This window comes from Pholcus phalangioides, unplaced genomic scaffold, assembly GCF_987345545.1.
Source record: "Pholcus phalangioides strain wild (caught in Gottingen) unplaced genomic scaffold, Ppha-v1.0 ptg000005l_1, whole genome shotgun sequence".
Lineage (NCBI taxonomy): Eukaryota > Metazoa > Arthropoda > Arachnida > Araneae > Pholcidae > Pholcus > Pholcus phalangioides.
Genome location: NW_028301598.1, coordinates 15,173,523 through 15,180,000, shown reverse-complemented (window position 1 = coordinate 15,180,000; position 6,478 = coordinate 15,173,523). Strand labels below are relative to the sequence as shown.

At 48.8% G+C, this 6,478-nt stretch overlaps 3 non-coding genes across 3 annotated transcripts in view; all 3 read right to left on the bottom strand.

The window, feature by feature from the left end:
* The window catches only part of LOC149086356 (large subunit ribosomal RNA), a 3,826-nt gene extending 3,604 nt beyond the window's left edge, over positions 1 to 222 (bottom strand). Inside the window, exon 1 of the ribosomal RNA XR_016192736.1 lies at positions 1 to 222. This exon is cut by the window's left edge and continues 3,604 nt beyond it. This is a non-coding gene — a ribosomal RNA (large subunit ribosomal RNA).
* A 379-nt stretch (positions 223 to 601) lies between these two features.
* On the bottom strand, positions 602 to 756 carry LOC149086355 (5.8S ribosomal RNA). Its single transcript, XR_016192730.1, has one exon. It is a non-coding gene; the product is annotated as a 5.8S ribosomal RNA (ribosomal RNA).
* A 476-nt stretch (positions 757 to 1,232) lies between these two features.
* Positions 1,233 to 3,062, bottom strand: LOC149086354 (small subunit ribosomal RNA). Its single transcript, XR_016192732.1, has one exon. It is a non-coding gene; the product is annotated as a small subunit ribosomal RNA (ribosomal RNA).
* Positions 3,063 to 6,478: the final 3,416 nt, after the last annotated feature.

The following is a 6,478-nucleotide window of genomic DNA, read 5'->3' as shown; positions in this document are numbered from 1 at the left end:
CGCTCTGGGCAAGAGCTCCTGTCAGGGAGACTTGTCGCCGTCGTCCGCGGGGGAAGGCTCGCTCCCAAACGCCACATTCCGCGCGACCCCTTCGGATCGGCGGTTCGGCGCTGGGCTGTTCCCTGTTCGCTCGCTGTTACTGAGGGAATCCCCGTTGGTTTCTCTTCCTCCGCTTATTGATATGCTTAAATCCAGCGGGTCGTCTCGTCTGATCTGAGGTCGACGTCACTGCGCGAAACGACGCGACGAGCGCCTTCCGGATTTCGCCGGAAGCCCAACGCCGGCGAATCGCGGCGGAATTACTTACTAATCAGTTTGAGCCGACGCCGGTAACGAAGGCCAGGTCGGTTCCTCGTCCTCGAACCCCGAGTTCCACGCTCTCTCGTGCCGCCCATCTCGGCCCCGTCGTCGGACATTAGAGACCGTCTCCTCGGACGCTCCCGCCGTCGACCCACCCTAGGATCGACCCACCCAGTTCGGCGGTGTCTCTGCGACGGTCCATCTGCGCCCGCCCGCTCTTAGCGGCCAGCGGCGGCCCCGCATCACGAACTCTCTCTTTCGCGTAGGTTCGGGGACTCGGTCACCGTGTGCAAGCTTCATCCGACCCTCAGACAGGCGAGGCCCCGGGCAGCAACCCGAGGCCGCTATGCGCGTTCGAAAAGTCAATGCTCAATGTGTCCTGCAATTCACACCAAGTCTCGCAAATGGCTGCGTTCTTCATCGATCCGCGAGCCGAGTGATCCACTGCTCAGAGTCGTTACGCACTTTCCTTGTGCCGTCCCCGCGAACAGCCGCCGGAGCGGCGTTCTGCCTGGGACTTTAGCCTCACGACTTGGAAGTTTGACGCTGCCTTACTCGTTTCTCCTCCCGCAGGACACCCGGTCCGACGCGCTTCCGGCGCGTCGGGAGCGACAGCGTCTGGCTCCGTAACCGGGGCGAGAACGGGAGTCTTCTTGTCTTTCTGCTATTTGGGAACTTTCGTTCTCGTTCGAATTTTGGGAACTTTCGTTCTCGTTCGATTTTGGGAACTTTCGTTCTCGTTCGATTTTGCGTACTTTCGTTCTCGTTATCCGTGTTTCATTTTCTTTGCCTTCTCCTCCTCTCGGGCTCTCAGGCCGCTTCATAGATAAGTCTATCCGTGTTTCATTTTTCTTTTCCTTCTCCGGCCGTCTTGGCTCGGCGCGGAGTCATTCGATCACGAGGCGACTTGCGAAGAACTCGACAAATCTCTCTAATGATCCTACCACAGGTTCACCTACGGTAACCTTGTTACGACTTTTACTTCCTCTAAACGAACAAGTTCGGTCATCTTTCCGGCAGGTCCCCCCGGACGGATGCCCAGAGAGAACGCCAGTCCGAAGACCTCACTAATTCGTTCAATCGGTAGTAGCGACGGGCGGTGTGTACAAAGGGCAGGGACCTAGTCGCCGCGGACTGATGATCCGCGACTACTAGGAATTCCTCGTTCGAGGGGAACAGTTACAATCCCCTATCCCTATCACGAAGGAGGTTCAGCGGGTTACCCGGTCCCGCCGGACCGGGAGAACACACGCTGTTTCCTTCAGTGTAGCGCGCGTGCGGCCCCGGACATCTAAGGGCATCACAGACCTGTTATTGCTCCGTCTCGTGCGGCTGGACGCCGCCCGTCCCCCTAAGAAGACGGGCCCTCGGACTCGCAAGAGCCCTCTATTTAGTAGGCTAGAATCTCGATCGTTAACGGAATTAACCAGACAAATCGCTCCACCAACTAAGAACGGCCATGCACCACCACCCACCGAATCAAGAAAGAGCTCTCAATCTGTCAATCCTTCCGGTGTCCGGGCCGGGTGAGTTTCCCCGTGTTGAGTCAAATTAAGCCGCAGGCTCCACTCCTGGTGGTGCCCTTCCGTCAATTCCTTTAAGTTTCAGCTTTGCAACCATACTTCCCCCGGAACCAAAAAACTCTGGTTTCCCGGAAGCTGCCCGCCGAGTCATTTGAGGAACTCGGGCGGATCGCCGGTCGGCATCGTTTATGGTCAGAACTAGGGCGGTATCTGATCGCCTTCGAACCTCTGACTTTCGTTCTTGATTAATGAAAACATTCTTGGCAAATGCTTTCGCAGTAGTTCGTCTCGCGGCGGTCCAAGAATTTCACCTCTAGCGCCGCGATACGAATGCCCCCGTCCGTCCCTCTTAATCATTACCGTCAGTTCCGGAGACCAACAGAATAGAACCGAGGTCCTGTTCCATTATTCCATGCACCATTATCCGGGCAATTCTTCGCCTGCCCTGAGCACTCTAATTTTTTCAAAGTAAACTCGCCGGCCCCCCGCGACAGCCGGCGAAGGCCATCGCGGGGACCCGGCCTGTGACGTCCGGTCGGCCGCGGTTGACCGCCGTCTGGCGGACCGCGACCCCGGGACCGAGATCCAACTACGAGCTTTTTAACCGCAACAACTTTAATATACGCTATTGGAGCTGGAATTGCCGCGGCTGCTGGCACCAGACTTGCCCTCCAATAGATCCTCGCCGGAGGATTTAAGAACCTCTCATTCCGATTACGGGGTCTCGAGAGAGTCCCGTATCGTTATTTTTCGTCACTACCTCCCCGTGCCGGGAGTGGGTAATTTGCGCGCCTGCTGCCTTCCTTGGATGTGGTAGCCGTTTCTCAGGCTCCCTCTCCGGAATCGAACCCTGATTCCCCGTCACCCGTTACGACCATGGTAGGCGCGTGACCTACCATCGACAGTTGATAAGGCAGACACTTGAAAGATACGTCGCCGGGACGTGCCCGTGCGATCGGCCCTAAGTTATCCAGAGTCGTCACCGAATGCCGTCGCCCCGGAGGACGACGGATTGGTCTTGGTCTAATAAAAGCGCTCGTCCCCCTCGCGGGGTCGGAGCTCTGCTGCATGTATTAGCTCTAGAATTACCACAGTTATCCAAGTAACGTGGTACGATCTAAGGAACCATAACTGATTTAATGAGCCATTCGCGGTTTCACTTTGTTAAAGCCTGTACTTAGACATGCATGGCTTAATCTTTGAGACAAGCATATGACTACTGGCAGGATCAACCAGGTAGCGGTAGCTCGGAAAAATCCGATCCGAGGTCGAGACCTCCCCCGAGCGGCGCGCGATGGCGGCCGCGTCGTGTTCGGCACATCTCCCTCATCGTCTTCTCGTTCCGATCACCGAAACCGAAATCGTCCGCCACAACGGTCCGTGTTTCATTCTCGCCGGGGCTCCTAGGAACCCCGGGCTAGTTCGGTGGGGATCTTAGAATCCCCACCCTGCGGCCACGCAACCCCGTCACTACGGTCCGCGTCCGCCTTCTTCGGCGCCTCGGTTACCCAAGCCGAGCGCCGCGGGACCAGGATGCCTCAGGAGCGGGCGAACCCGAGAATCGACCCCGCTACTAGAGGGGAGCCGTAGGCAGTCCTGAGTCCCAAGCGATTGCCGGGGAACTACCCGATCTTAGCCGAACAACGAGCCTTCGCAAATGTAACCACAGCTACAAGCTCCAATTGATCAGCGCCAACCGTGTCCCCACATATATAGTTTCGAAGTTTCGCACGGCTTCCACTACACGTTTTCCCTCTTCCCCACGCTCTCCCCTGCCCGGCGACGAAGAAAATTTCGTCTTTTTTACCGAGCCGCGATCCCTCCGAAAATCCATCCATCTCCTCAAACGAGGTGTCTAATCGCATCTCCGGAATCTCCCCTCTACGAATCCGTAATTATTTTTACGATTACTTCACGGGAAGGGGTCGAAATTTGCGATCTCGCGGGGGTCACTCCGCCCGTAGACTTAACATGGGGCTCCGTAGACTTAACACGGGCCGCACTTTCCGCATCGAAACGGCGAAATCCGCCGATCCATTCCCGAAACTAATTACGTAAACAGAAAGATCCATCCATTCCACGCAAAAAAACATTCGAACCGTTAAAATCCGATCGGAGGAAGTGCATTTAAAATATCGTTCAAGATACCACGTTCACGCCATTCGCTTAGCATTAGCCAGGTTTTCCAACAGGCTATAAATCGAAAAAAGAACCACCGGAAACCACATTAAAAGCTTGCCTTCGATTAATTTAAGCTCATTCAATGTGAAAAGCCTCAAAATGATGCAGTCCCAGCACTCTGAATCCAGTAAGAAGCAATTACAGTGCACTCGCATGGGTTTCCTCGTTAAAATGCCACGACACCACTAAAAACATTCACAACAGCTTATTCCCTGCAAAAAAATGCAGCAATCAGTCACAACAGCCTACGACGACCATAAACACGACACTATCCAACAGCTGCAGTGTGAAATTTGGCTGGAAACTGCTTTTCTACCCATCAAGAGACCGCCTCGTTCAAATACATTCCAACGACCCTTCGCCACTACAGTAAAAATCTCCCCGTGCCCCAATAAAACGTTTAAACCCTCAAAATCGTTATGATTCATCGACACCAGCACAACCCACGTCACGTGCACCGATTACACAATCCACTTGGCCAATTAATTCACTGCAAACTTCATTTACAGACGCCTCGTTAAAGATAACGAGGGCGTTAACACTGCTGCACTTTCTAAAAGCACCACAGCATTTCCTAAAACTGCCACCACACAGAAAGTAGAGCTCATTCCTTCATCACAACACTCTAAAGAATCACACAATACCAATTGGCACACACGTCACTGGTGGCGAAGCTTTTTCATATCCAAAACAAACCTATACTGCACACCTTCGCTCGTTAAACGTTACATTCACACTTACAACCAGTGAGCAGGCTGTACATCAATCAGACAGACACAAACAAAGCTTGAAACACATTAAACAATGCACGTGCACCTCACATTTCACCAACAGAGCAGTTGGGGATCAACAGTCATCATCCCAAACAACGGTTACCCAGTTCTCGTTAAAGTTACAATTCCACCGTTACCCTACCCTTAATTAAAATAATGTGTTGAGCTAATTCTCACCTTCACAACGTTTAACACACCACCCATTAGCAGTAACCTAAGGTAAATTAAGTAATTAAATAACTGTAATCACAATCAATGGCACATTGGCAACATTACGCCGCCTAAACTTTTCTCGACACAACACTTCCCACGTCCTCTGCAGCCACTTTAATTGCTACCACAACTTTAATTAATTAATGATACCCTCACATGCATCCTAGCCCATCATAAAAGCCCAGCCTATTAATTTGTGACACAAATCTATTCCACACAGGTAACGGTACAAGTAATAACATCAACTCCTTTTCCAACGTTTCATCATTCGTGCAAGAAAAAGCTCAAATGCTGTTGCTTGGAGTTTAATAAAGTGCTAATTTCAATCATTTCATCAAATATATAATAAACATCTCCCCACAAGTAATATTCTCTCACTGCAATATGAAAACTCAGAATATGCACGCGTGTGGATAGATACCATACGTTACAAGCAATCAACTTGTCTGAACTTGACCATTTCTCTTTAGGTTACATGATAGTGTTTTACATGGGTATTCTTTTGTACTGTATTCCTTCCATTAATATGTTTTTCCCATTGTAGATCATTACACAACAAAAAAGTTACATGCAATGTAACACACGAACAATATACTACTACCCGAACAAGGCGAGGTGGAATTTCAATGTGTGACGTTAACACTGGATCTTGTGCTTGTAATAATGATATTCATATTGCATCTTGTTTTTCACAATGTAACTATTCTGTAATGCATTAAACATCTCATTGTGAAAATTCATATGCGAATGAATGAACATAAGAGATTTCAGAAGCATTGCCAATCTTTCACAAATTTCTGGTTGCCATTTCACTACACAGACAGTACTTTATTTTTTAAATTAAGTGTGATTTTCACAAAACCAGTGGGGTTTGAAGTATAAATTTTGAGAGTAATTTCTTTTTGTAAATATTTTTGAATAATAAATTTTGAATAATAAGTAATGTTTTTTGAGATATTACACGTTATGTCCTCAGAATTTGCTCGTTTTCAGTACTTATGCCAGACATTGTACACTGAAAACCACACCATTTATTTGAGTACTTTTAATGCTGTACAACCATCACTGTTATGTGTGTGTGTGCAATGAACTACATACAAAATATTCTCACAGTTATGAGAGTTTCTCGTGTAACCGTACATGAATTTTAACAAAAACATTCCATTTCCTTTTCATTCTCAAAGTATTTACTTAATTATTATGATTGGACAAGATCCTAGTTCATTGCACGGCTTACGTTATGTTACAAATTTTCATAGCAAATTATCAGCTTGCATATTTTTATTTTTGAGAAAAATTTTTCGTGTGCAGTAAAGGTAAATAGAGTTACGTAATCTTCAAAAACAATTAAGTGTCAAAACCATTGCTGCAGATCATTTAAATTGGCCATTCATTTGCTTTTCATTTTGTTAAGTTTCATTTCCTCATGTATTTGTTTCCATTCTTTTGTGCAAGTTCGTATCAAATTTGCTGTTGCTGTATATTAAC